This window comes from Hirundo rustica, chromosome 10 (genome assembly GCF_015227805.2).
Source record: "Hirundo rustica isolate bHirRus1 chromosome 10, bHirRus1.pri.v3, whole genome shotgun sequence".
Taxonomy (NCBI): domain Eukaryota; kingdom Metazoa; phylum Chordata; class Aves; order Passeriformes; family Hirundinidae; genus Hirundo; species Hirundo rustica.
This window is the reverse complement of record NC_053459.1, coordinates 20467790-20494970: the sequence shown is the minus strand read 5'-3', so window position 1 is coordinate 20494970 and position 27181 is coordinate 20467790. Positions and strand designations below refer to the sequence as shown.

Sequence of the window (27181 nt, the reverse complement as noted above, 5' to 3'; positions counted from 1 at the left end):
GCTGTGCTTTGGATTTGTGCTGCAAATGGTGTTGATAATAAAGGGATGTTTTGGTTAGCACTAAGTAGTGCTTGCACAGAGCCAAGGCTTTTTCTGCTCCTCACCCCACCAGTGAGGAGGCTGGGGGTGCACAAGGAGTTGGAAGGGTCAGAGTTGCGATAGCTGATCCCAGTGACCCAGGGAATATTCCAGACTAAATGGTGTTGTGCTCAGCACAGAGCTGGGGAAGCAGAAAAGGGGGACATTTGGAGTGACGGCACTTATTTTCCCAAGTCATTTTCAGGTGTGATGGATCCAGGCTTTCATGGGGTTGTCTGAACACCTGCCTGCCCATGGGAAGTGGGGAGTGAATTCAGTGTTTGGTTTTGCTTTCATGCACAGCTTTTTCTTCACCTGTTAAACTGGCTTTATCTCAGCCCACGGATTTTCTCACTTCTCTGATTCTCTCCCCCTTCTCACTGTGGGGGAGTGGCTGTGTGGGGTTGGGTTGCTGGATTGAACCCCCTTGCTGGAGGTTAAACCATGACAGCGGCATGAGCAGAAATTAAAGAATGGAACATCAAAATAGCACACCCACCCTTTTGCACAGTTTTGACAGGATGAGCAGAAGTCGAGTTGAAGCACAAGTCAAATAAGATACGCCTGTCTTGTGTAAACTCTTCAGCTTTTTGGAGAACATGTCAGGAATCAGCCTTCAATATGATGAGAGATCATCAAAATAAATGGAAAGGACCAAGCTAAGTGCACGTCACTCAGTGAAACCAGTCTTTTTTCTTAAATCCCAGCGGATACTGAAGCAATGACCAGGGGATTGATGAGGGAGTGTGGTTTGGTGAACCAAATCATGTATATGATGAGGACCAGCTGGTTATAAAACTGCGGCAATTACAGCAGGAAAAGTCTGCAGCTGGAAGGATTTTCGAGAGTCTGAAGGTGATTATGCTTCTTGTCTCAAGGGATAATGTGCAAGTATCCAGAAAGTTTCATGATACATGCTGAAGAGAAGGCTGGCTATTTGTTGTATTTCTCAATGTAGGTGTTGGAAATGGCTGAAAAAATGGAGGTTTTTGGGGCTCAGTCCACAAATTCTAAGCCACTTATTTTGATTGCATGCTTCCTTACGAATATTTAACTGCTTAGAAACAGCTGGATGATGGATGATTCTGAATGCTGCAATTACAGAAAAACCTGCAGCAGTGAGTGTGCAAGACCAAGATGTCTGACCAAGCATTGTTTTTCTCATTACTAATAGCAGAAAGTAGGTGAATTCATACTTTCCTTCAGGACTGTTTTTAAGTTATTATTCTTGTCTTAAGTTTTTACATTTAGGCATTTATTTTTATGTTCCAAGTAGGAAAAAGGTTCTGCGTTTTCTACTTTATATTTCCATTCATGTTAGAGATTACCTAAATTTGTTTCAAGCTTTACCTTTGCAATGGTGGTAAAAATTTAACTTTCATAAAATATAAGGTTTTTTCTTCTTTTATGCACTGGCTTAGGCTGCTAATATGTATGATATAAGGTGTCATGGGCCAAGTTTGTGGTTTGAAAAGATTAACTTTAGTAAAATTGCAATGTGAAATATCTGTGTAGAGTTATGGGTGAGAAATTTTTTTAAAAAAATCTAATTATTTGCAGAAAACCATGTGTATACTGACAATTTCCAAGTAGACTTGGGTGTATTTATCTATCCATTATAGTTCTTATTTTATGGATGAATATGCTAAGTGCCATTCAGAATTATTTGGCCATATGTTCCTGTTTTTATGGAACTTCATTTTGTGGGTTCTATATAAATAAAGTTTTCTCTTCATGATGGAATGTACTAAGAGGGAGAGAAAAGAATGTTATTTCAAATGTTATACCTTTCACAAAAGAGCAGATGGTGTTTGTACGCGGGGCTTCGAGGAAGTTTTACACTTTGAAACAACTGCTTTGCTCCAGATTGTCTAAGAGAAATGAATGCTTTTAGCTCTTGTGGAGCATCCCAGGTTGTGTCATGACTGAAGCCAGCAGAGATGTGGAGTCACACTGACCCTTTGTCAGTGTATTTGTATAACGTGGATTGTTCCCAAGTGCAGGCAAGAGTTGCTTGTCTAAAGTTTCTTTTGTGCAGTACTTTGGCAAGAGTTGTCCTGAATGAGGTGACACTGAATGATCTCAAGTTTCTGCGTCTTTATTTGTGCCTTGTAAGACTCGACTCTTCCAGTCTTCAGAGTTCCAGCTTTGGAAGCTGGTGGGGAACAGTCCCCTGGTGACAGAAGCCAGCTCCTTCAGCACCTTTGCACAGCTCATCACCACCACAGTTGGTTCTCTGCAGTCAATTTGATGCTTCATTGGCACTAAATTTGATCCAAAATCCCCTGGGAAAAACAGTAGGCAGATGATTAATTTTCCTATTTGTCTTTTAATATGAAATTTGAAATCCAGTGGTCATGCCAATCATGAGAAAAAATGAATTTGTTAGTGAAGTCTCAGAGGAACTTTTAGGTGGGCGCTGCAGGCTGCATTGACACATTAAATTATTAAACATAATTTTTTACAAATGTGTTCCAAGAAATTTACATCTGTGAATCACAAACATCGCACTGGGTGAGACTAAAGGCAGGCATTTACATTGTTTTGCTGTCCACATTAGTTAATTGTTTTTCACTATTCCCTTGCTTAGTTGTTGGGGGGTTTTTTGGACAATATTTGGGCATGTTAAAAAGCGTATTTTCCTCATGGTGATTTGCTTCAAATAACTTCGTTTTAGTACTGTTTTGGTAGGAACAAATCCGTATGAGCTCTGGCGCAGAAATAATGTCTTGCATGAATATTTGAAATGTAATTAGAGAGCAGGAAAAAAAATACTGAACTGCTGTAGATACACACCTTGTATCTACAACAAACAAAGCATTAAGTTGGGGACTTCGAGAGTTTTGTAATCATCCTGTTGATGCTGCAGTTGTTGTGGGAACCACTGCAGAGCATCTGCTGCCTGAAGGAGCTCCCTCTGAGGTGGAAACTGGAACCTTGAGGGTCACCTGTGTGTAAAAATGGAATGTACTGTGCCTCTGGCTCTAGCCTCTGTCTGAGGCTGAGCTATGGGACCCTAATAAAATATTTGTGGATTTCCCCATTTAGAGGACTCTGACAATACCTGTGGAAGAAAATAATGGCTTGATCAGGCTTTTGCTTCCTTTAACTATAAAAGGAAGTTGTGCCCTCATCGCCATTCTGTAAGAGGAGCCGTAGCAGCCACTGCCGCCATGCATTAATGGGGGAAACCCAAAAAGTTTGGATGAAACGGGGAAGATAGTTACATGATGACAGAAACATGCCTCTGGAATTTTTCTGTTGGTAGCGGGATGATGCATTACTGCATATTTTTACTGTATCAACTGAGGATAAAGCCTATCCAGTATTATTTATATAAGTGCTTCCACAAGAGAGGCAGATGCTGGGATACTCGGAGAAGCCTGGTTTTGTTTTCAGGCCAAAGCGTTCGCCCAGAGATGATGTGTGAGCATACGCTCAGCATGCTCAAGCGGTGGTTATTCAGTCTCTGAGCTGCAGATAAGTATGCAGAAGTATCCAGTGTTCTCCTGGGATGGAATGAGAACAAATGCAAAGATATTTTTAAGTCAAATTGAATTTTTGTTTTCCTACCAGCTAATCACACGTATTAGATGCTTGATGAGTGTCTGCTGTCTGAAAAACAGATACAACATGGGCAAATGTCTGGCGCGAGCCAGATGGTTTGATTTTTGTCTTCGTGGAAAGAGTAGGGAAAATAATATATGTAGTGAGCAAAGAGGCTGTGGAGAATGTGGTACTTCCAGGGAAAAATAAAAATTGCTTCTCTGTCCTGATCAATTACTAGACTATGCAGTTGAAATAAAGAGCTTTTCTTGATTGCCAAGTTGTGGCTTCTTCTCACTTGCTTCATCCACCTACTTGTAATGCTTTGAAAATGACTATTTTGGGACATGTTCTCTTGCTTTCATCCTCAGTCAAAAAAGGGTGGTTTTTTCCTTGTGTTTTCTAACAGCTGTTTTTCATAAGCGTATTTGTGGATAAATACTAATTTCCCCTGTGGTCTGGCTGGCTTTTCTGCACTGTTAATACTCCACCATAGAAAAAAGTGATTCTGTACACACTTCATTCTTCGTGTGTTTTGTATGCCAGCAATTAAGAGTAGATTTTGAAGTTGAGTGGGTGATTAACTCTGAAAGTGTAAAGTCACTAACTTTGCATGTGTGTTTTACATGAGTTTCAGTAGCTAACCAGTTCTTAAGAACGGTTCAGTTTTTCTAGAGCAAAATGTGTCTGCTCTGCTGGAAAAACCAACCAAACAAAAAAGATTTCAAGTTATTAAAAAAAAAAAAAAAAAAAAAACAACAACAAACCTGAATATTCAAAGATCCAGCAGTTCAGAACCAGAAATTCCCAGAAGCAAAAGTATTCCTGGAATATGTGTTCCAAGGTAGGATACTTCTGTGGCACAAATTTTGTTTGTTTGGGTTTTTTTGGTAAAGTTATTGTTTTGCAGTTCCTTTTTGTTTGTAAAATGGAGCATCCTGCTGTTTTGTTCTTTTGAGTAATGTAAAGATGGTTCTTGTGCATAAGAATTATTGATGTACTTGTGAGTACAGGGAACTGAACTGAAATACATATTTACGCATATGTAGCAGTTACACACTGATGCATGTAGACAATGAAAAGTTTATATGTACAATCTTGATCAGATAGGCTTGTGGCTTCTGAGTTTGTGAACAGTTTCCAGAAAGGCTGTAGAGAATATTTATAGGAATTTTTCTGAGTGCCTATTCTAGGAGGGATCTGAGGTGTATTAAAGGGAATACGCATTTCTTAGGAAATAGCGAGTTTGAAGAATTACGGAATTGTTATTTCAAGTTATGTGCGAGTAACCTGAGATAGTCCCTTTTGAAAGAGGTTTTAGTTCTCTCTTACACACTCTAGGATTGAAATGTTTGATAGATCAGGGCTTGCTAGAGTTGTCTGTGTGTATTTTGTGTCAGAGCAGAGGGATTGACAGCCTTTGGAAGGGTGGGGTGAAATTCTCTGCTGTTCTCCAGCCTTCCTTCCAGTAAAAGGCTTGTGTTCCAGTACTTGAAAGGAATTGAAAAAGCATTAGCAAATATCAAATTATAGTTGAATGGTTGTAAGTAAAATACTTGCTCTTGTTGCTGCTTCCTAATGCAGATTTTTTTTGTTTGCTGTTTTTTGCTCATCCAAGCATTGATGAGAAACTTGAAAAAACTTAATCTTGTGAGAAGTAGAGAAATATGTTTTTTTTTTTAAAAAAAAAGTACTGATGTATAAGGAGTACTTTCTGCTCTTTTTCTTATTTTTTTTTTTCCTTTACAGAATAAAATAGCTTTCTAGATCTATAATCTCTTTTAAGTGGCAAAGCCTAAATAATTCTTTCCCTTTTCTAGCAAATATTCTGTGTGATTCAGTTTTGAAGTCAAATTCCTTCTATGATTAATGGAGACATTTTCTTTGTTTTGGTTAAAAGGATTTAAGTAATGACAGTTCCTAGAAAGATGAGATGGAAGAGTTACCAAAAAAAAAAGAAAAAAGAAAAAGGAAAAATTTTCTTGACCTTTAGTGAATTTTTTTTTTTAAGTACTGGTTCAAAAGTCTGAATATCCCTGATGTCCTGAGAAGGCATAAAAGTGTCAGTGTAAGAGATGGATCAAAGTAATTTGGTTTTTCAGAATTGAAATAAATGTGATTTAAAGGGAAACTGTCAAGATACTTAGATCTTAAAGTACTTTAGTGGGAATTTGATTTTTATTCTGTTAGAGGCTTGCATTTCCACTGTTGGTTCTAGAATAAATTAACTAAAAGCTGTAGAAAAACTTTGTGGATCATTATTACTGTGCCCTGTAGGGAATATTAATCCATTTATTGTTTATCTCTTGCCTTAGAGGAATTCCATGTAGAAACTTTTATTCGATTATCTTGTGCAATGTGCTTTGTGAATGTACCTCTGCTTAAATAGTTGACTGCTGATTGACGCAAAGGTTATAGTGGTTTGTGAGGAAAAGTGGCGGGGCGAAAGAACAGAATTTTCTTTGAAACTGTGGAGGAAATTGCCTTGCAGTGATACGAGATGTGCCTCAGGAACTACCTTAAAATGCACACTGACCCTTTTCCTGGTATTGAGTGGAAACTTGGGTAGATATTTCTCAAATAAAAAGCAATCTGGAAATGGATTAACCTGAATAATTATTCACTGATGGAAATCTAGATTTAGGAACCTCCTGGGGACATTCTGTATGCACTCACAAGTTCCTGAATGTACAGAAGCTAATATAAATATTACCTTAGTCTTGCCTGGTAATCTTTTCTCAATCTGGGCTTTGCTTAAAACCTAATTTCTGATAGTCTATAGGCACTGGCAATAATATGCAGGACAATGTGTGTGATTTCTGTTTCAGAACATTATTTTTTTGACCCTGGCATACTAATCAGATTCTGCAGAGCTCTCTGCTGTATTTTGTTAGTTATTGCAGCAGGTTAAAAATTAAAAGGAAGGGCCAATGAAAAATAATTTAATCAGGAGTACTTTGTGCAGACTCAGTACTGAGTGTGGTTTGTCAGGGCTTTGTAATAACAACACCAATATGAAATAAAGAGGGTTTCAGTGTTTATCTAAGATTCTGTTGAGATGAGAGATTTCCAGACCTTTTCTAGGAGACATTTTTGAAGACTTAGCATTTTTGTAGTACTTGTGTTTATGTTCTCACTTGGCTGTGTGAGGTGGAGTGGATAGCAGGTTAGACTTGAACAAAATAAATATACGCAGCCTAAAATATGCAAGATTTTGCAATGAGTGTATTGAAGTTAAACTGTTGGAAAATGTATTTTTTTTTTTTTTAAGATTGGTCTTACCTTCATTAACTCTAGATTAATGTTGGATTTTTTTTTTAAATACTATTAAAAGACATTGTTTTCTTTAATAGCTTTGTGTCTTTCTAGGCAATATTTACGCCTCATCCCCAGCCACTAACTTTTGTTTCTTTTGTTTAAGTTGCTTCTGACAGTGTTTTAAGCCCCATTTTCTAGGGTGGGGATGTGTGGGTGTATTAGGCAAAATAAAAGGCTTTACCTGGAGCAGGTACTGATCCAGGAAGCACCTGAGGTGCTTGGCTTTTGTAGTGACTGCTTTAATCAAGCTAATTTGGGGACAATGAAACATAGATCTCTGGATTTACAGCTGGCCACCCAGTGCTTACGTCACGGCTCTTGCTCAGCAAAGCATTAATATTTGTGATTATATGCTTTCTTCTGCTAATTCAAGAAATTAATGAAGAATGTTTGCTGAAATCTCAAAGACTTCACTTTCTTGTGAGGAGATAATTGCTTTTTGTCATGAATAAAGATCCGCAGTCACTGGCAAACTCAGGTGACTGTAAATGCTACACAAATGGCTGGAACAAAATACGGAATAATCAGGGTTGTCCATTTAGTGCTTTAACATTCTGGGCTGACTTTTCCTGGTCCAAGGTCAAGAGCTGATGGGGACAGCCCAAACTCTCCCATGTGCTGAGCCCCTCTGACATGTTCCTTATGCATTTGGGATGACCTGAGAGCTGCATTTGGCTTTTTACACTGAGTCTGCCACAGCGGTGTGACAGCACAAAACTTGTGTTGTCCTGCATCAGCCGACATGATAGAACTCTTTTTATTTAATAGTAAAAGATGCTCTGAGGAGAAGAAAGTGGGTTCTTTGTTGTCTTGTTGCATAGCTAGAATGTAATATGCAGAATAGATTGTTGTACAATAATGAGTTGCTAAGAAAAGTCTGAGTTACTGAAACATGTTGCCACAGGGCAAAGCAGGGGTGGGATATGGTTAAAAAAACCTTCAGCCAAGGAAGCTGGAACACATTTATATTGCATTCTTTGCTTCCAGAGTAGCTTTCTTTATTGGATTCCTTATGTATAAGTAACAAAGATTCATGAATAGTTTATTTGAATTTGATTTTTCCTGATCTATGCATGAGTTTATTAGCTTTAGGCAGGTGCATAAAGATTGAAGGCTGTTTTTTTCTAAAATTCAGCTCCTACCTAGTACTACATCAAATTTTGTTTCCTTTTTGGCTAGCAGAAGCTGTTAGAGAGCTGTAGCTGCTCACATCTGTAATTCATGTCTGTTCCAGACGTGTCAGCTGTTGGACTTCAGTGGACCTGAGGTCAGACTTGATGCAGATTTGGTACTTTTTAAGAGAAGTAATTTAGTGGAAAGAAATGCATGGAAAGACTTGAGCATTTTGCCGTGTTGTGTTGAGAAATTCAGCCTTGACTAATACAACTCAATTGTGTCCCTTTTTGTTTTGTGTTTTCCTTTCATCACATGATATGCTTTGACTGGCACGAGTGGTCACTAACAGAGCTAAATTAGTGTTAATCAGCTTCTGGAACAAGTCCAGTTTGAGAGGTGAATAAAAAAATGTAAAATCCCAGCCCCAAATTACCCTGTTTAAAAAGTAACTTATAATAGCATATTTATATATTACTGAAATACATATTAACAACCTAGTTCCAAGTTAATTGAGAAAAAAAATATTAGGATCAGAATTTTATCTGAGTGGAAGCTCTGTAGTTCTGCAAACTCTCTATGGTGGGACTAGCATTGCATCTCCATGAAGTGAAGCAGGATGGATGCTGTGCAGCCAGATTCCTTACCTGCTTCAGCTTCCCAGGAGGCTGCTGGATGCCCTGAGGATGGAGTTCCCTGTGCTCTCTGCTGATTTCATGGTGTTGGTGGATGTGTTAATGGAGCAGCAGATGTTAAAAGTGACTTTCCATGGGTTGTAAGCCAGGAATCGCAAAACTAGGAGCTCTGTCAAGGCTGGGAATAGGCTCTTGGGGAGCTCCTGAACATTATCTGTTGTTCTCTGGACTGTGTAGCTGCTGGAAATGTAGTCATGAACTGAAGGGAAATTGTCTCACTTGAAGAATTGTATTTGAGGTTTGTTTTTTAATGGTTGTTTTCTTGTTTTTATTGTTAATTCTTACTTTAAAAATTTCTGTTCACAAGGAAAATGTCTAGAATATGAATATCAGAGCAGAAGTGGGACTTGGTCACTATTAAAATACAACCACACTTTTCCCCTGTGTGGCCTTGGCCAATGCTGCTTTTCTCTCCTGTGCTTTCAGTTCCCTGCCAATAAAATGAGTGATGTTATGCTGTGTTTCTAAAGGTGCTTCAGAAAATGCAATAAAATGCAGTGAATTAAATCTGAGTTAATAGTTTTGTGCAGTCATATGACTTTAGAAACCTTCCTATGTCACTGTAGTTATCAGCCAAAATTTTAATCTTGACTGTATGACGAAGCTTATTTTCAGTGGCAATCTTGCCATGTATTTCATTCTTCACACAGTTGCTAAGATAATAAATACTTGAAAATACAGTTAAAAAGGAGAAAGGCAAGATAAATACACGTGAGCTTGTTTATCTGTGCACTCAGGTGAGTGATTGCTTCTGTGTACTGAATATGCATGGCTTGAGTAGGAAGGCTAAAAATGGATAATTAGGAAGGCAATGGCATGTTTTGTCAGACTGTTTTAATACCATTTGGGCTGTATCCAGTAGTAAAAACCTCATAGTGTCTCCAGCTTTGTTTGAACTGGGGTTTCTGATGGATGGTGGTGCCTTGTGTGGTGACTGAAGCTTCTGGTGTGCAGGCTTTAATCTGTTCTTTGACTTCCCCTCACTGTTACCTTCTCACACAAACTCTGACTAGGAGAGTAGTAATAGAAAAAACTTTTATGATGATGAGGAAAGCGCTGCAAATATTCACAGCATGTCACGTACAACTCCTTGATCAGAGCTGCTGGGGGGAGCAGGTATTTTTAGTCAGAGAATTGTCACAAAATGGATCTTCTGGCAGGAGGATGCGTTTGGTTCACCACCAAAGGCAGAACAACTTAATTGATAGCACAGTTTTGGATCTGTTTATGTTCAGTCAGATGTTTGTATTCTGGACATTTTCCTCGTAAACAGATGATATTTGGAGTGAAAAAGGGGGGAAAAAAAAAACTTCAGCAAGCACTTAAGAAATAGGAAGTGTTGTTCTGGGATGATCACTGGGAGGAGCTGTGCATTACAGTTTTTATGCATTAAATCAGTGGCAAGGAAATGATTAGAGAGTGGGAAGGTGATGTGGAGGCAAAGAAACTTAGTCATGAGTGGGGAATACTCTTAGTTGAAAGGGATCAGTGTTTTTTAAAAAAGATAAGATTGAAGGAGCAGTGACCTCAAGGGAAAATGAACTTCTATTGTGTATTAACTATTAAAAGAGAAGTGTAGTTGGGCCGCATCATTCCTGATGGGAATGCACTGAACAGGTAGCAGTTGTCCAGCTCTCCATTAATGGACTGGAGAGAGCCCACGAGTTCCAAATGAGGGGAGAACTGTTACTGCCGTTGGAATACTGACCAGATCTTTGTCTGTAGTCCTGTTACAGAGGTAACCCACCTCACAGAGACAATTTGTGTTTGAATCCTGACGTGATTGAGTGAAAAGGGAAAAATCTTTGCAAAAATTCTCCACCACTATCTCTATAAACCCTACTTGAGTGAGCATCAGCCAAGTGAGAAAATGAAAAATTATAACCTGCCAAGCATCACTGGCAGACTGAAATAAAAAAATTGCAAGTTAATAACAGTGATGCCTCCAAAAAATTTGCTGGTCAATTTAACATTGCTTTATCCAAGGTCACATCTTGCAACTGATTATTTTTAGCAATTTGCAGATGGGGATTTTCAGCCTTTTTTGTGGGAAGTGAAGATCAGGGAAACACCAGGTACAGTTTAAAAACTCAATTATCAATCTCTTCATGTCAAAAGTAAGTCATGTTCCCTGTTTGGTTGCTTAAGGCTGGACACAGAAATTTTTTCCACTGTAATGAAATGGGACATTTATACTGTACTCTGTGACAGTGATGAAGTCCCTCATGAAAACTCAGTGGCATGAGGGTGGTCAAAGAATTGAAAACAGGAAAAAAATAGAGCTTGCCCGAGTTTGTTCTGGAGGACTCTTGCTAATGTTCATGTGGTATTTTTTACATAACAGTGTTAAAAGGGATTATGTTGCCTGTTTTTGAGGTTTAAGGTTGTGAACCTATTGCAAGCAAGTACACAAGACTTAACGTAAGCTGTGTCCTGTGAAACGACCAAGGCACGTTACTGGAATCTACGGTGTGAAAACCATTAGTGAACTGTAGCAGCATTTCATTTCCTCCGGTACAATCTGCACAGTCATCTTAATATGACAAGGTAAACCTTGGTACAACATTTGCAGAGCATTGTCACACTGTCACTTACTTAAAATAGACCATTCTTCAACAACTGGAATGTATCATTGGTGTGTGGAAGCTCCTCCCCTAGGCTTGCAGGGAAAGGGGAAATCATCTGTTGTTTTCATGTGGTTCTGTGGTCCTTTTAATGAAGGATATGCAACATCCTGATAACGCTGAGTGTACACAGCAGTTCTAGGGGAGATTTTTGGTGGTTCAGAAATCTTGCTGTGGGTAATTGTTTATGAGCCACTTGGTGGTTGCAGTGCAGAAAAGGCTGCAGCACTTCTGGCCGACATGGAAAGTGAAGGGCATTTCTTGCTGGAAGGTTGATGGACCACTCTCTTCATAACTGCCCTGATTTTTAACCAAAAAAAGGTCTTACCTGTCATTAAAATAATAAAATTACTTGAGCAGGTCCACTCAAGGGCTCCCCAAAAGCACTGGGTTTTTTGTTCCTTTCTGTGTGAGCTGTGTAAGCTGGAGCTGTTCTGTGTTGAGAGAGGATTAAAATGCAAAAGGTGCCACTGGTGTTTGTTAATGATCTCCATGGTCAGAAGCCTGGGTGAAGCCCCAGCCTCCAGAACCAAGTTTGCTGAACATATGCTCAGCAGAAACAGGAGCTGAATTCCCAGCTGTATTTCCCAGCTCGCTGTGGAAGTTCCCTATTAGATCACTCAAGTCCTGCCAGCCTTCTGAGAGCTGACAAGATCGCAGCTTGAACTGTTTAATTTTTCTTGCTGTCATGCGATGCATCACAGTGAGTTAGCTCAATAGCCCTAATCTAATGCTTACTGCAATGAAGCTGGGAATGTATCCATCAATACTTATTTCAGTAAGCAAAGCAAAATGAAACATTTTTTTGACAACTTCTGTCCATTTCATTATCTCCTTTTTAATCACAGAACTGTCTCATAAAGTTTTCATACTTCCTTAAACTTTGTAGCCTGTCTGCTTTCATTACACGTCAGGCTGATGCCAGCATCTTTTTCCTCTCCTGAACAAGGCTCCATCCATGCATTAGGTTAATCGGTTGCACTCCTGCAGCAGAAGGAAGCTCATTCTTCCCTGAGATGTTCAGGCACCTCCTTGATTTAGGAGCAGAAATTTCAGGGAGTAGATAACTTCAAACTTGATGTCTTATTGCCTTGACTTTTTTTTTTTTTCCCTTCTTCAAAAGTAGCCTTGCTTTAGTATGTTTGCAATGCAACCAAAATTGAGAAGCTTTTAGTATTGCCATTCTCTCAGCAGCACTCAGATCACTCAGTTTTGCCAGACCCTGACAGTGTGTGCTCTATCCCAGGCCAGACAGAGTTGCAGTTCCTGGATTATGCTTATGTTCAAAGTGGAATTTCCTCACTGAACTCTGTGATATTTCCCCGTTTATATTAAGACTACTTTGTTTCTGCTCAAAAGTGTGTCTGTGTGTAGCCTCTGTAAGTATATATGCTCTTCCCACCATTTTTAGAGGGGAGATTAAATTCCTCCCTTTCTTCTGTAAAACCTTTAATTTTCTAGGGTAATAGCTTTCTTTTGATGTTGCAGACATTAAGTGAGAAACAAGTAGGTAAGAAGAAGAAACAAAGAATAGAGAAGATAAATACACACAGCTAGGCATGAGTTTTTCTTCACACCTTCTGGGACAGAACTGGATGAGTTGTCCCTTTATTTGCAGCAGCAGTGTTGGTTTAGGTGCTCTGTGCTGCATCTGCTCCACGGCAATGAAACGTCAGGGCACAACTTTGTTCTTACTTGCATACAACCAGCTCTAGGGATGTGTGGCCCTCTGGATGGGGGAGAGAGCATCCAAAGCTTGTGACATGCAGTTGTAAAATTGCTAAGGGAGGTGCAGCAAGCTGTTCTCAAAATCAGGCCATTTTTCCTTGCTCTTGTGAGAAGCTAGAGCTTGACTCTTTCATTTTTGCTTTTCAGGAAGCTTAATGCTTCTGGGCTGTTTCCAGCCAAATGCTGATAATAGGCTCTCTAAGGGAACTTCTGTGCAATGATTCTTTCAGCAAAGAAATTGCACGTAGCAAAAGTGACCAAGAGAAAGGTAAGGTTAAAGCAAGCATTTAGACTTTTCCTTTTTAAAGAGCTGGTCAGAGTAGATTAAGGCCATTTGAACACGCATTAGCTATTTAAAGTAGAAGACAAAGCTGCACTTTTCCTGCAAAAATCATCTAAACTATTGTACATCTATTAATGAACACTTCTTTTAAGACCTTTTTCCTGTGGCAGGTATTTATGCATGAGTTTGACTTGTAATTGTGGAAGAAATGAGAATTGTTCATTTTAGTTGACCTTTTTGACCTTAAAAGAAATGTAAGTACTTGCAAACCGCTGCATTTTGTTTTCTTCTGAAAACATTTTAAGGTAATGCACTTGGTTTTCATACTTTGGGAGGTGTTTTTCTGGTGGGCCTGTTTCTTTCAGAGACCGTCTGTGAAATGATGGCAGAGATTTAAAATAGATACCCCCTTTGAAGCTTGTGCACTGATTATTAAAGTGTGTGGAAAGGAGTTCTCTGACCCATTATAAAATAATTCTTTTGCCAGCACAGAGCATAATGCATTCTGATGACACTCATAACTGCAGTACTTCCAGAGTAATTACCCTGGTAGCTCATTTTCATATTGTTGGAATTCATATTTGCGTGTTATGTTTAATTGAAAAGCGCGTGCTTTGATCTGCGCACGTGTGGAAATACTCATTGACTCATTGGGTTTACCTGGACAGCAAATGCATATTTACTTTGCAGGTAAGCAAACATTTGGGTGTCTTACAGGCAAATGCATTTTTATTTCACTTGTGTGTGAAATAAACACATCCCTATGTAGCTGCATTTTTCCACGTTACAGCCGGTCCACTTAGTCATGGATACTGGATGCTCAGGTGTTTATCCAACATATCAGGTTCCAGAGTTTTGAATTGAATTTTGAAATTTCTGGCCAGAAGCCAGTTTGTGGACTCTATACTCAGATTCGTTTGCTGATGTTGTCTCTCTTTAGTTGCATGTTACCTGTTTGTACCAGCTGAGGTTCTTCCAGAGAAAAAGGAAATGAGTCTCCTAACTTGGGGTTTTTGGCCACTCCTCACTCTGAGATATGTTGGAACTCACTTTCTTTTGCAAAGAGATGCTTGAACTTTTTGAATGTAACTGAAAACACCTGGTTATGGAAAGCTAAAGTCTAAAGAAGGAAGGACATCTCTGGACAGGATGAAGAGTATTGATAACGTGGTAGTGCTTTGACACAGAATGGGAGGGCAGATTCAGGAGTAGAAATAAATAAATAAAACCGACAAAAAAGTTCAAACACTGTCTGTGTGGGTGTGTTAAGTCAGGCTTATAAGTTTAAACTAAACTCAACCCAGCTTTCCCTGTAATGGACTTGGGCATTCTTGAAAGTCTTTTTAATAGAGTTCATATTGTATTTTGAGGTTAAATTACCCCAATAAAAATAATTCCTCTGTGTGCTTTCTGGATATGAAGTTTAATCAGACTGTCTTGGAAAGAAGCCTGGAACTAATATGAGCATTTTCTTGATGTGATGTCTGCACATTTTCATGGAAGGAGTAAAGGTCATTCTCCTGTTGGATTGAGAAGAGTTTCCTAAAGCATGTTGGCAACACTAGATTTTTATGCAGTTTCTTTACAGTGGTGATGTTAAGGTTAAACTTAAATTCACAGCTAAAAATAATATCTAGAGTGTAAAAAAAAAAAAGCTAAATTATCAATTGTTCTTATTCAGTGATTGTAAGTCAAAATTGGTCTGGTTGTGGAAGAATTCTTAGTGGAAATCAGTGTTATCATCTGACCTCATTTTCTTTCCTTATTCTTTTAATCTTCCAAAAGTCTTCTGCTTTACAGCTCTTGTAATGGTATAAAGGAATGAAGATTTTTTCTTCTGTGAGCAGATCTGGGGCTGGAGTGAAACTGTAGCTTGTACATCCAGTTGAGTGGTCACTGGGTAGGAGCTCGTGTTGGTTATTACCAAGCTGGGTGGAGATCATTGAGCAGGTAGAACACTGAACTGGCCAGTCATCCAAACCTGTTAACATCCATCTTTTTAGGGTGTAAATATTTTAAAGGCAGTGTTTCTTAGAGCAGTGCATTCTGGGGGCTTTTTGTGTGTTCAGGATAAAAATGCCTGTGACCTTGGTTTAGTACAAGTACAAGAACAAATTCCGTTGAATAAAAGCACATCTGAAAAGATAAACAAAAAAATCCTTTTCTACAGATTAAGCCTGGTGCCTTTCTCCTCCCTTTTGAACATTTAAACACACTCTTTACATGATGCTTAAGCTTTTAAGTCAAAGTTATGAGGTGCTTTAGCCAGGCTTGAGCCTGAGAACAAGACCCAAACCAGGACAATAACAAAATGACACAAAGATTGACTCCACCGTGCTTGCTGGATGAAGTGAAAACTGCTGAAATATAAATCCTATATCCTGGGATTTCACTGCCTGCTGGAACTAATCTCATTAACTTAAAACCACCTGAGGCTTAAGAGACATATACACTGCTGTGAGAAATTATATTTATCTTGTCCTGGGGGGAAATCCTTTTCCTCCCCCAGCTTACCTTACTTTTGACTTTGTCATTCTTGAGTTGCCAGGTCATTTCTCCCCCATGGGAAAGTCGTCATAGCTCACAGCGATGCAATTACTGTATCTGAAGTTCAGTGCTGTATGAATGCTGAGATCACTGTTCGAGGGTTTTCTTCTTAAATAATTTCCTAGAGAAAACAAAGACTGGAAAAATAATAGGTTAGCGGTTTACTTAAATAAAGTTCCTCCAGAGCTACAGGAAAAAGATTCCAGAACTAAAAACACAGTTTAAGGCAAACAGCTTACTGAAAGCATTAAGGTGTTTATTGCCTTTGTAAACCAAACACTGAGTTGTCTTTAACCATTAAAGTTTAAGAGATTGGTGGCCTCTGATAAGTGGTAATTGGATGCAGAGATTTCCAATGCGAGGTTGCAGTTTGAAATCCCGTGAGTGTTGCCAGGGAGAGTTCTGGAGTTGAGTGGTTGATTGCTGCACTCCGATTTGGATTGACACTAGATCCCAAACCTGCATTGAGTATTAAACCCAGCCAGCAGAAGTATTCTGTTTGATGTGGGAGGATTTTGGATAAGGTTTTTACTGATAATCTTGTTGGACTTTGCAGCAAGGCAAAACGACCTTGTTCAGGTGTCTTTCAATGTGTGTCTACTTCTGAAAACAATGAATAAATCAATTTTCGGTTATCCGTTTAACAGCTCAAATATAAAATGATATTAAGAAAAAAACAGAGTGAGGTCTGAAAACCAAATCCTGAAGGCCTGGTCTCTGAGATGGAATGCAGAAAGCCTTATGAAGTGGAAGCTTTTTGTGGTGAGCCTGGCTCTTGGGTGCTGCTCCCAGAAGGGAGCCTCTGGAGTAGGGAGTTTGTGTTGTGGAGGTGGAGGTTACTGTCAGTGAAATGGAGGTGCCAGCTTCTGTGACTAAGAGAAATGACCACTCAGCCAAACGACATCTCATTTTTGTAAAACCCAGCTCAAAAAGTGATTTGTGGATTTGAATGATGGGTCTGTCAAAGTTCACTGTTCACAGTGGTTTATTGGCCCTAAGTGACCATTTCCCAACCAGCCATTTGAATTGTTCTGTGTTCATAGTGTGTATCTGTAGGGACAACAATAGATGCAGTTGCAATTGCAGACCAATTACAGTAATTAAAAATGATAATAAAGGCGTCTGTTTCTCTTTCATCTGCATGGGATGAAAGTGGTCTGGTATGTTGATGGGAATGCCCCATTAATCCTCTGTTAATGCCCCATATTTAAGGCCTAAAATGAAGTGTGTATGAACAGTGAAGTGCATTAGTGTCCCTAGATTAGGTGTCCATGTAATTATGGTGCTAATTATGTGTTGTAGTGATCTTGTCTAGATGTAAGTGAATTTAGTCTAGTGTTTTTGTTTAATTTTGTCGAGTAATGAATAAATCAGTGAAGTTACAAATAGCTGTTGCTATTGTGTTGTTAAGAATAGAGTCTGTAGAGGTGAATGGTTGCTGAACTCTAGTGTATATTCCCTTTCCAGTCCTGCATAAATGAGTACAGCGTATTCCAGTTTATTTAGTGATGGACAGGCTGTTAGTTCTTAAAATAGCTAAGGAATAGGAACCTGACACCTTGAATGATTTATGTGTTTTCTTTGTAAGCTTGTTTCTGTTTTGTAACCTTTAAAATGTGGGTTTTATGAGTGATATCATTAAAATTTATACTCCCTCTAGTATGTGATGTTAGTCATTATTGCTCTGCTGTGCCTCCAGATCACCTGTCTGAATTATAAAGCAACCTTCCTTGGAGCTAAAAAGTAATTTTTTTTTCCAAATGCGTGCTGACTTCATTATTTTTCATTGGTACTCCCTTACCAGAACAGAGGCCAGAATCTGGCCTTTCGTGCTTTCCATCCAAGTGGGAAAGGTTACTAGGAGTAACTGTTTATTTCTAGGAATGAAATATGAGGGGTTATTTAACTTAAGAGATCTGATATCAATCAGAAGAAACTTCCAGAGGACTTGTTTTGAAGTGTACACTATTTTTTCTTCTTTGTTAACTGAGATTGATGTGCTTGGGAGGTGATTTAATGTTGTGCTGGGCTTTGTTACGCTAATTTAAAAGAGTTTCAGCAAAGAGTGTATCTCAGAGGAAAGAAGAATACTTGATACTGAAAGTGAATCACAGTCTTTGATTCCATCAATTGAGACTCATAATGATCTTATACACCAGGAAAGATTCTGTAAAAAGGTTTCAAAGTTACACCTTTAGTCTGCATCTTCAAATTGAAAATGCCAAAAAGGTTTCTTCTGGAAACCTCCACAATACTCTCAAAAAGTTTTGAGTGTGTTTTTTTTTTTTTTTTTTTAACAAATTAATCAAATGAAAAATGGAAGTTTTGCTGAGCCGTGGGTTACTCTGCTGGTTCTCTGAAGGCTGAGAAATCAAACCTGTTGGCCTAGAATCAGACTGAGTCCAACCACTAACCCAGCACTTCCCAGCCCTCCACCAGCCCATGTCCTCCAGTGCCATGTCCTGTAAATACCTCTGGCCTTGGAGATTCTGTCATTTCCCTGGGCACCCATGCCAAGGTGTGACACACTTTTCCATGAAGAATTTTATCCTAATAGCCAGTCTAAAGCTTGTCCTGGCAGAGCTTGTGGCAGTTTCCTCTTGTCCTTTTGCTTGTTGGTTGGGAGACCAACCCCACCTGGCCCAGCTTCCTTTCAGCTGGTTGTAGAGAGTGCTGAGGTTCTTTTTCTCCTGGCTGAGCATCCTCAGCTGCTCTTCAAAAGACTTGTTCTCTTGTGCCTTCACCAGCTTCATCTTTCAGAATATGCTAGAGCAGGCAGAAGAGTTGGGATTCAGGCTTCTTGTAGCAATGCCTGTATGGGTTTTTTGTGTGTGTTTATGTTTTTCGTACATAACCTTATCATTGTAATACAAATGATTTACTGATATTAACAGAGGATAAAATACTAATTTCAGAGCAGCCTGAGGCTACCTTGATATATTCAGTGCTGTCATCTAGTTTCATTGAAAGATAGGTGATCTAGCACTAGAAAATGAGTTTGAACAACAAAAAATGTGTTATTGTTTGAAAACATAAGGATGGAATGTGTCAGATAAGAGTTATGTCAGAATAAGTTCACTCAAGCACTGGATCCTCAAGCCAGTGGCCTTTTCCTGAAATAGGTGGTATCATCTTGCCTGTTGTTGCCCTTATTAAAATTCCTTGTGTGCTTCTGTTCCCAGAATGATTATTCTCTCAAAATTTGCAAGGCGAGTTCCCTGTCATGTTACAGATTTCCCTATTTATTTTTGTTACAAAGAAAATGTGAGCATCAGAGGTTCCTGCATTGGACACTTCCAGCAGCATAATTCCTAGAGCTGGAAGGAAAGCTCTGTGAGTTTGAAATCCTAATATCAACTGAGGTTTGTTCCAAGATTCTTGTCCTCACCACACACACTGCAACTAGACTTTGATTAAAGTAACGCCATCAGTTTGAAGTTTAATTGGCTGTATGCTACTTATACGTATTTTAAATTGTGAGTGGACTCCGTACATAAATGTCAGTGAGATGGTGAAGGAGGTGGAAAGAAGAGCTATGATGGTGATTAGAGGAGGCCGAGTTGAGTTTTTCATAGGATTAATGCTTTCCAAATTGGAGGATATAAGATTGAAAGTGAAGGGCACACTCCTTGTTGAGGGAAAGTGGTGGAGTGATCCTAATTCAGAATCTCATTAAAGCAACTGTCAGGATTCCTCTATTTTACCATCACCTCCCCTATTCTATAAGAGTCAGCTGTCGTTTGGAGTGAGCATACTGCCAAAGAGGCATTTACAAATAAATGAAAAATGTCACAATTGATTTTGCACCTTTCAGAGGACTCCGTGTCAGCTTTGTCACAAACCCTTTGTTATTCTCTCTCTCAGATCTCTTGTCTGGACTTTGGAAATAACTTTGGTTCTTGGATTCCTTCTGTTGACCCGGGGTAAGCTCCTGGAACTATGACTTTTTATTAACATTTGTGCAACAGTTAAATAACATTGACTTTTCAGTGCCTGTGAAGGATGAAATATTAGAAGTTCTTACCAATTACTTTATGAGTGTGTGTAGAAGCTGCATAATATAATCCACGCTTGAAAACACCACTAAAAACCAGATTTATTTTGTAGTTTCTCCTATAGAAGTATTTGCACATTATGGTAATTACTTTGCAAAGTGTTGTGTGCCATGGTAGTAGCCACATAAAATATGAATAATGACTTTATTTGTTTCTAAAGAATATGTACTTCTAAGGTTGATAGTGTACTTTTCTTCCATATTTATAATTTCTCACTCATTCACTCTATGTTCGATGGTTATAGTGCATTCTCCTGCTTGTGAGGAGAACACAAAGTTGCCTTTCTTACGTATTTGCTGGCTGGATAAGTGTACTTGATGTGCAATATCAGTCTATCCCTTTTTAATGCAAAAGTGTTAGCATAAGATTGGGTATCTGTTGAAATGTTGTTATAAGAAATAGTTGAGATGGTTTAGGTATAAAGTATCTAAACTTCATCTAACAAAACTGGTTTAGTTATTTTTCCCTTGAGCTTCAGTTTTTGAGACTGCAATCAAAAATACGATGTTTTACTAATATTGCTGTGAAAGAAACTTCATTAACATCCGGAAAATACCTGTGATCCTTTAAATAGGAGTTGAAGATTTCTGAAGACAGACCTACATTTAAGAGAAATTTTTGTCCTTTCTGCATTTTCTGTGATGTCTAGGAATTGTAACCTGCACATAGTAATAGGACAAGAGATTACTGCTTTCCACTACGTTGAACAAAAAAGCAGACCGTACAGAAAGAATTGGTTTGTGATGGTTTTGTATTTCTAAAAGGTTTCTTCAGCAGCAGTTCACGCATATTTTGCAATCTGAGAAACAGCTAAAAATCCCTCTTTCAATGATTTTTCATAGCATATGAAAAAAAACTTGCTGCGTTTTATCACTATTGCTCTTAGCAGCTTTTTAAAAACAAGAGAACTGAAGAAAATTACTTTGCTGTCACTTTTGTACTCTGGAAACTCCTAGGAAGATGGGGAAGAATTTGATTCTGTAAGGAAAACAAGAACAATTTATGGTGTCACCTGCCCTGCACGCAGGTTTGGCTTCTTTTCCTCTTTCACCTGGGATTTTGATGTAGCTTGATGAGCTCTACTTTAGCACTGCAGAAATCTACTTGCATTGGTGTATACATATTCGTCAGCCTGTTTAAGCATTTTGAATGCATTATATTTCATACCTGGCTGTTCTGGTATACATTTTGCTTAATTAGAATGGAATGCGTTGAGTTTGTTCTGAAAGAAAATTTTAAATTAATATTTGAAGTAACTGTTGAATTTCCTGAAAGTTCAGACTTTTAATTTTTCTTCTTTTAACTAGAAATCAAAACTTGTTAACTAGAACTTCCAAAGAACACCCTTAATTTGTACTTTGGACAGTTTTGTTTACATGGTAGTACAAAGTCTGTGACAAAGCTCTAAAGTTTCTAAAACCGTATTTTCAGCAGTGGGCTGCCCAATCTTGCTGTTCTTCTATTTGTATTAGAAGAATAAAAAAAACCAAACAACCCTAGGATATGAAACTGTAAGGACAGAAAATGAGTTCTGGCAGTGTGGAAGATGACACAGTCTCAAGGAGTGAATCCGACAGTTCAAGGCTGTTACATTTGTGTAATTAGTTAATATTACTGTAAATAGAGATAGAAGGAAGGAAAACTAGGAGGAAAATAAAGAACTCATCATTATCAGCTTTATTCATTCCCCAAACTCCGCCTTCCCATTTGACTTGGTAAATTGTTTTGAGGTAAATCTAAGTGGAAATCTGTAGCATTTCACATCTAAATGAGGCATGCATTTAGGAGTAAAGCAGTGCTGCAGAGGCCGATCCAGAACTCTCCCGAAACGCCTTGGAACAAAAATGTTTCAATATGACTTGGCAGATTTGCAGAAGCGTAGACTTTCACTCACTGAATTTTCACTCAGCCATGTTTGATCATGTTACTGATGTTGATGTGTCCCAGCTTCTAAGAGCTGAGCATACTCTGATCCATGATTGTGCAGATGCCCCAGCTGTTGGCATATATGGGAATTAATTCCATATAATAATCTGAATCATGAGATTGCTCTTGAGTGCTGAGTGTCCCTACAAGCAGTGGATGAGTGGATGAAGTGTCATGGCTGGCAACATTGCCATGAGCTAGAAAATAACTTTAGTGGGAGATGGTCTAAAATCTCCACTCAGCAAAAAAAAAAAAAAAAAGAAAAAAAAAAAAAGAGAGAAATGTGTCTGTTCAGTTCACTAAGGAACTTGCAGGTTGGGAATGAGCCTAGGAAGAGCCAAAGGGATACACAGAGCATTTGTTCCAATGAGAACCCTTCCTGGAAGTGAACCAATAGCAGTCCTGTTCTGCTAGTACAGGTTTCCTGTAAGCTTATTTTTTATTCAGCCAGGAGGAGGGGAATAGGGAAGTGCACTGAGAGCTGTATCTTTCTGCACCAGTTTCGTTTCTTAGACTGCAAGTGAAAATGTTAAATCTATTAGAATTTAATTTCAGCTGCCCCCTTTTCGATGTTACAAAACCCTTATTATCCATCAGGTGTCCTCTGAAGTGTTTTGTGTTGTTGCTTTGTAAATTGCAAGTGATGTAATAGAACTCGCAGGGGAAAGGACATGTGGAGAAGACAATACTAACAAACAATTTGCTCCTCATTGCCGTGGCTGAATGAGTTGGTTTTCGGTAATTTGCTATTCAAACAGGAGTAATGAGGTTAAATGTGTTTTACTCGTTTTCATTGAGACACAATGGTCAAGCCTGAATCACTTAATTTAAGGGGGTTGGACAGAGCAAAGAAAATTGCTAATCGTGTGCTTAATTGATCATTCTCTCACGATGGCCTCTAGCTGTAACATGTTAACGATGGTCTGAGATTAGCCATCGGAAAACCGCTGAGACCATACAGGAACAAAGCCATGGAGCAGCTTAGTGGTGAAATGGTTTGATTGCTGCCAGCTCAGCATTTTGAGCTTTCACTATGAAATTGTAGTATTAGCTTAAGCAACAAATAATGATAATTACAGCTAGGGTTGGTGTGGTTTTTTTTTTTTTTTTTTTTTTTTTTTTTTTTTTTTTTTTTTTTTTGTTTGTTTGTTTGGTTTTTTTTTAACATTTCCTAGAACAAAAGTGTTTGAAATTCTATTCAGAATTGGTTTCCAAGTTCATGATGTGCCTGTGTATAGATTGGAATTACTGTAAGGAAAATCAATGAATTGCCATTGTGTTAATTGTATTGGCTCCATTTGATAAGTATGTCCTTGGGCAGTTTTCAGAATTGCAGTTATAATTTATGGGTGCTGATTACAATTCCTCTGTGTCTTCTGTAGCTCTAGAAACAGGTTATGCAAACCTGTCAGCAGTACCAGTGGTCTCCAGTAGAGCGATGGTTTTGCACGATGTGTTCTTATAAAGGGAACAAATACACCATCCATCCCCCACCATCTGTTGTTGGGGGTATTCCCTTATTTTCCACTGTTTTGGGAAAGACTTTGGCTTAATGTTCTTGAATTAAGTATAATAATTACGATTTTTAACATTTGTAAAAGCTCGACTGGCATGCAGGAGGTAGATTGTGACAGCCTGACATGCCGTACTGAAATGATACATGAAAACATGAGCAATGTTTTCATCGAGAGAAATGTGTTGCTGTTCAAAGTTGATTCTCTCTGTAGGGTGCCATAAAGTAATTAGAAGACCATAACATGATCCTTCAGTATTGCATTAATTCCTTAGAGGGATGAATTCATCTTTTCTGATTGCAGTAGTGCATGACTGGCCATGGAAATACCACTGAACTATAGAATCATTTGTAAAACAAAGAACAGCTTTTCTAGAGTAGCATGTTTATTTTACAAAACTCATAAAAGGCTCATACTTCTGGTGATTTTTGCTTCCAGCAAACTGGAAGTGAAAGTATTTATCTTAAAATTAAAAATTGACATGGAATGCTGTGTACTTTGCCTTAAAGAAAATTGCATGTGAAATATTTGTCTTCTGTGAGGACTGAAGACCATTAGAAGGTCTGTGCCAACACAAGAAGAATCTCTTGTTACAGATGATGAGTTTTTGCAGCTGGTGTAAACTAATCCGGCGACAACTGCATACTGTAAATTTCAAGGATGAGAATTTTGAGCAGTTTTCTTTTTCCCAGCAGTGGGTGGAGAGCTGGGTTTGTATAATGAGACAGTGTTACAAATTAGCCTTGATTGGGCTTTTTCTTGGGTTTTTATTTTTATTTGTTAACTGACCAGTGCTCTAAGTGTGAGTTTGTAACAGAGGCTTGTGTTGGCTGGAAGGGGAGGGACGCTGGCCATGCACTGCTCAGATGGGGCAGGACTGGAAATACTCCGTGGGTTTGATCAGAAGAGATTCTCTGTGCAACCCTTCTAAGCTGACATGCTGCCCTGATTACAGCAAGAATTCCAAAACCCACAAGGACATTTTTTTAACCATCTTTTTATTATGCTGCTGTAGAACATCTGTTTTGGTTGTGCTGTGATGCGTGTTGCAATTGAGAGTTTCTTTCCAGCCCACCAGACCTGTGTGTTTCCGCTGTGTTTCAGTTTGTACTCAGCATTAATCCTTCCTGTACTTATGTTTTCAGGTGCAGTGCTGGAAGTGGCCCTTGCTGCCCCAAAATAAAGCCCTTTTCTTGAAGAAAGGAGACATTGAGGTCTAGTTTGTTACGGCAGAAGCTTTGGGAATGTGCAACAAAAATTCAGAAGCCTAATTAAGGAAGCATTGAATTTAGGGCCTGCCTTGTCTACTTCACTCAGGTCAATAGTTCTGTGATTTTGCAGAGGCTGCATGCCTTAGAACAAAGGCAGGCATGAGCGGTTCCATATGTGCAAATTAGAACTAGTGACTCTCTTGTATGACGCATGAAGGGAGCCTTTAGTTTCAAGCAGGGGAGCATAATCACTATTTCTTGGTTGCTAAATATCCAGTGTGCAAAACCAAATTTCCAGTGAAGGTATAGATCATTATTTCTCACGTGACTCTTGAAAAATGAAAGAATAGACGGAAGCTGAAAGGCTTCACACCCTGCTGTAGTTCAGGGCAAGAGGTGCCATATTTTGCATCCTTGTGGTATTCTCAGTATACTTAGTAATTCTTTAGGACTATGCTGTTCTAATTCTAGCACATCTGAGTTCAAAAAGAGTGTTTCATATAGCCTTAAGGCCTATGAAGGAGATAATCTTCTTGGGAGTTCTGACATTTGTTTTAATGGAAGCAGGATCAAGCACAAATGCTAGGCTGGAGTGACATTTAAATGTGATCAGCAATACTGATCAGTGATCAGGAAATCGAGCTGTTCCAGCTGTTTACTTAAGAGACTCCTTTATGTAACATATTGTCAATTGTAAGGGTTTTTTTTTTTTTAATATATTTTCTTAGAAAGAATGTGGCTCTCCCCTTATGAATAAACCATACCTATCCCGGTGATGTGGATGACAAGGCTCTGATGGATTTCAGCTACATTATGAATCTCACCTGCTGGAGATTCAGTTTATATGCATGGATACAGAACTGCTCAAAGCAAAATGTTTCACCATCCTCGGATGAACACTTCTGGTGCTCCAAGGCATCTCAGTGTGGTTAGGGAAGAGAGCTCATTTCCACAGAGATAAATGTTTTGCAATAGTTTTATTCTCACAAAAAGCTAAAGCTAGAACCAAGAAATGGAACAATTTCGGATTAAAAAAATCATCCCAGCTCCCCTGCCCAAACAAAACACCTGCACAGGAAATAAATAATACTGTAATTAAAGGAACAGAGGTTTCACCTTCAGCAAGCTGACTATCCAATAGTGTGGCTTGCAGAAAATGGAACTGGCAAGCCTCCTTTTTCAGGGCATTGTTGAGAGACAGGACTGAGGGGTTGAAGGTAGGCAAGTCCAGCTTTTTGGGAAGCCTCTCTCTGAAGGTTGTGTATTCCTGCTGTTTTCACCTTGGCTCCTCCAAGTCCACCTGTGTTCTTTGTTAAAATCAGCTATGCTTGATGTCCTAAAACACTGCCCTGGGAGTCACTGACTTTGTCACTGCAGACTTTTTGAATTTGTTGTGAGTTCACCAAGTAATATTTATTACAAGCTGTGTATTAGCTGCTGTTTTTACAAAATATGACTTCTTTGGATAACTATTCTTTATCCTAGGTAGAACTATCACCATTTTAGTCAACAGCTATATGGTGGCTGTCATTCAGAAAATGATAGACTGTGTTTTGGAAATATAATTCATGAGCGCAATTTGCCTCATGTGAAAGACAATTTTGTTGGTGAATCACTGTAAAACTTTTCCTTTAAAGCATAAGTTGACACTTCTCCACATTCCCTCATTTAGAAATGTGTCAAAACCCCAAAATGTTGTGTATTTTTTTTCTCCCTTTACAGTGAAAGCAGTAAACACCTTCCATTCCTCTTCAGACTTCCTAAATTGTTTTAATTTTCTATGTCTTTGCTCACATTGTCATTTATCCATTAGTTGTTTTCCTCTTAAAACACAGAAAAATCTGTCTCACAGGTACGTACTGGAACATGAGTAGAAGTAAAACAAAGGCTGGGGCAGAACTGAAGAGAGATGGCAGCTGACGGGAGATGTGGCACTTTGCATTTTAGTTTTGACTAGTTTGGTGGTTCTGCAGTATTTGTAGGAATACATTTGCAATAAGAAGCGAGAGCACCTTGTTGGATAGCTTTTATAGTGATATTAGTTCCTTCAACCCAACAGAAGCAGCCTGACATCTTTCTTTTATCTGTTGTTTTTCATTTGGTTTTCTCTATACTGGATGGATGTATTCAGAATCAGCTGAAGCTTGACAAATGCAGCTGTGAAGACTTGTCTTCAAGCTATACTGCAGATTTTTCTCTCGCCTTTCTTTGCTCCAAGAAATACCTCTTCAACTGCTTTTATAGTATTTTTATGATAGGCATTTCAGATACCTACTGTTGGATAAATAAAACTGCCTTCCAAGCTTCAGGAGGCAGGGATGTTTTTTCATTTGTTTCTCAAAATTTGTTGCAGTGCAGAACAGAGTTGGATGTCATAGTAAAGAAGATGGCCTGGCATGGAAATGAGAACATAATTAAAATTATTTTTACTTTTCTCAGGATTGGGAACAAACTGTTGCTTAAACCTTTTTCTTAGAGGTATTACACCTAACAAGCTCTCTTGAGAGAGATGGGGGTAGAGCAGCAAAACTATCAACAAAAAT

At 38.7% G+C, this 27181-nt stretch overlaps 1 protein-coding gene across 6 annotated transcripts in view; it reads left to right on the top strand.

Moving 5' to 3' along the window:
* NAALADL2 (N-acetylated alpha-linked acidic dipeptidase like 2) overlaps positions 1 to 27181 on the top strand; it is a 430994-nt gene that overhangs the window by 19706 nt on the left and 384107 nt on the right. For 2 of the 6 annotated variants that reach the window (XM_040074854.2, XM_040074858.2), the window contains one exon: positions 19797 to 19855. The exons of 2 other annotated variants lie outside the window; for them this stretch is intronic. The gene's annotated coding sequence lies outside the window, so the exon portion shown is untranslated. Of the gene's footprint in view, positions 1 to 11126; positions 11298 to 19796; positions 19856 to 27181 lie in introns of all 6 variants that reach the window. 2 more of the 6 variants (XM_040074857.2, XM_058422010.1) reach the window with 2 other exon arrangements.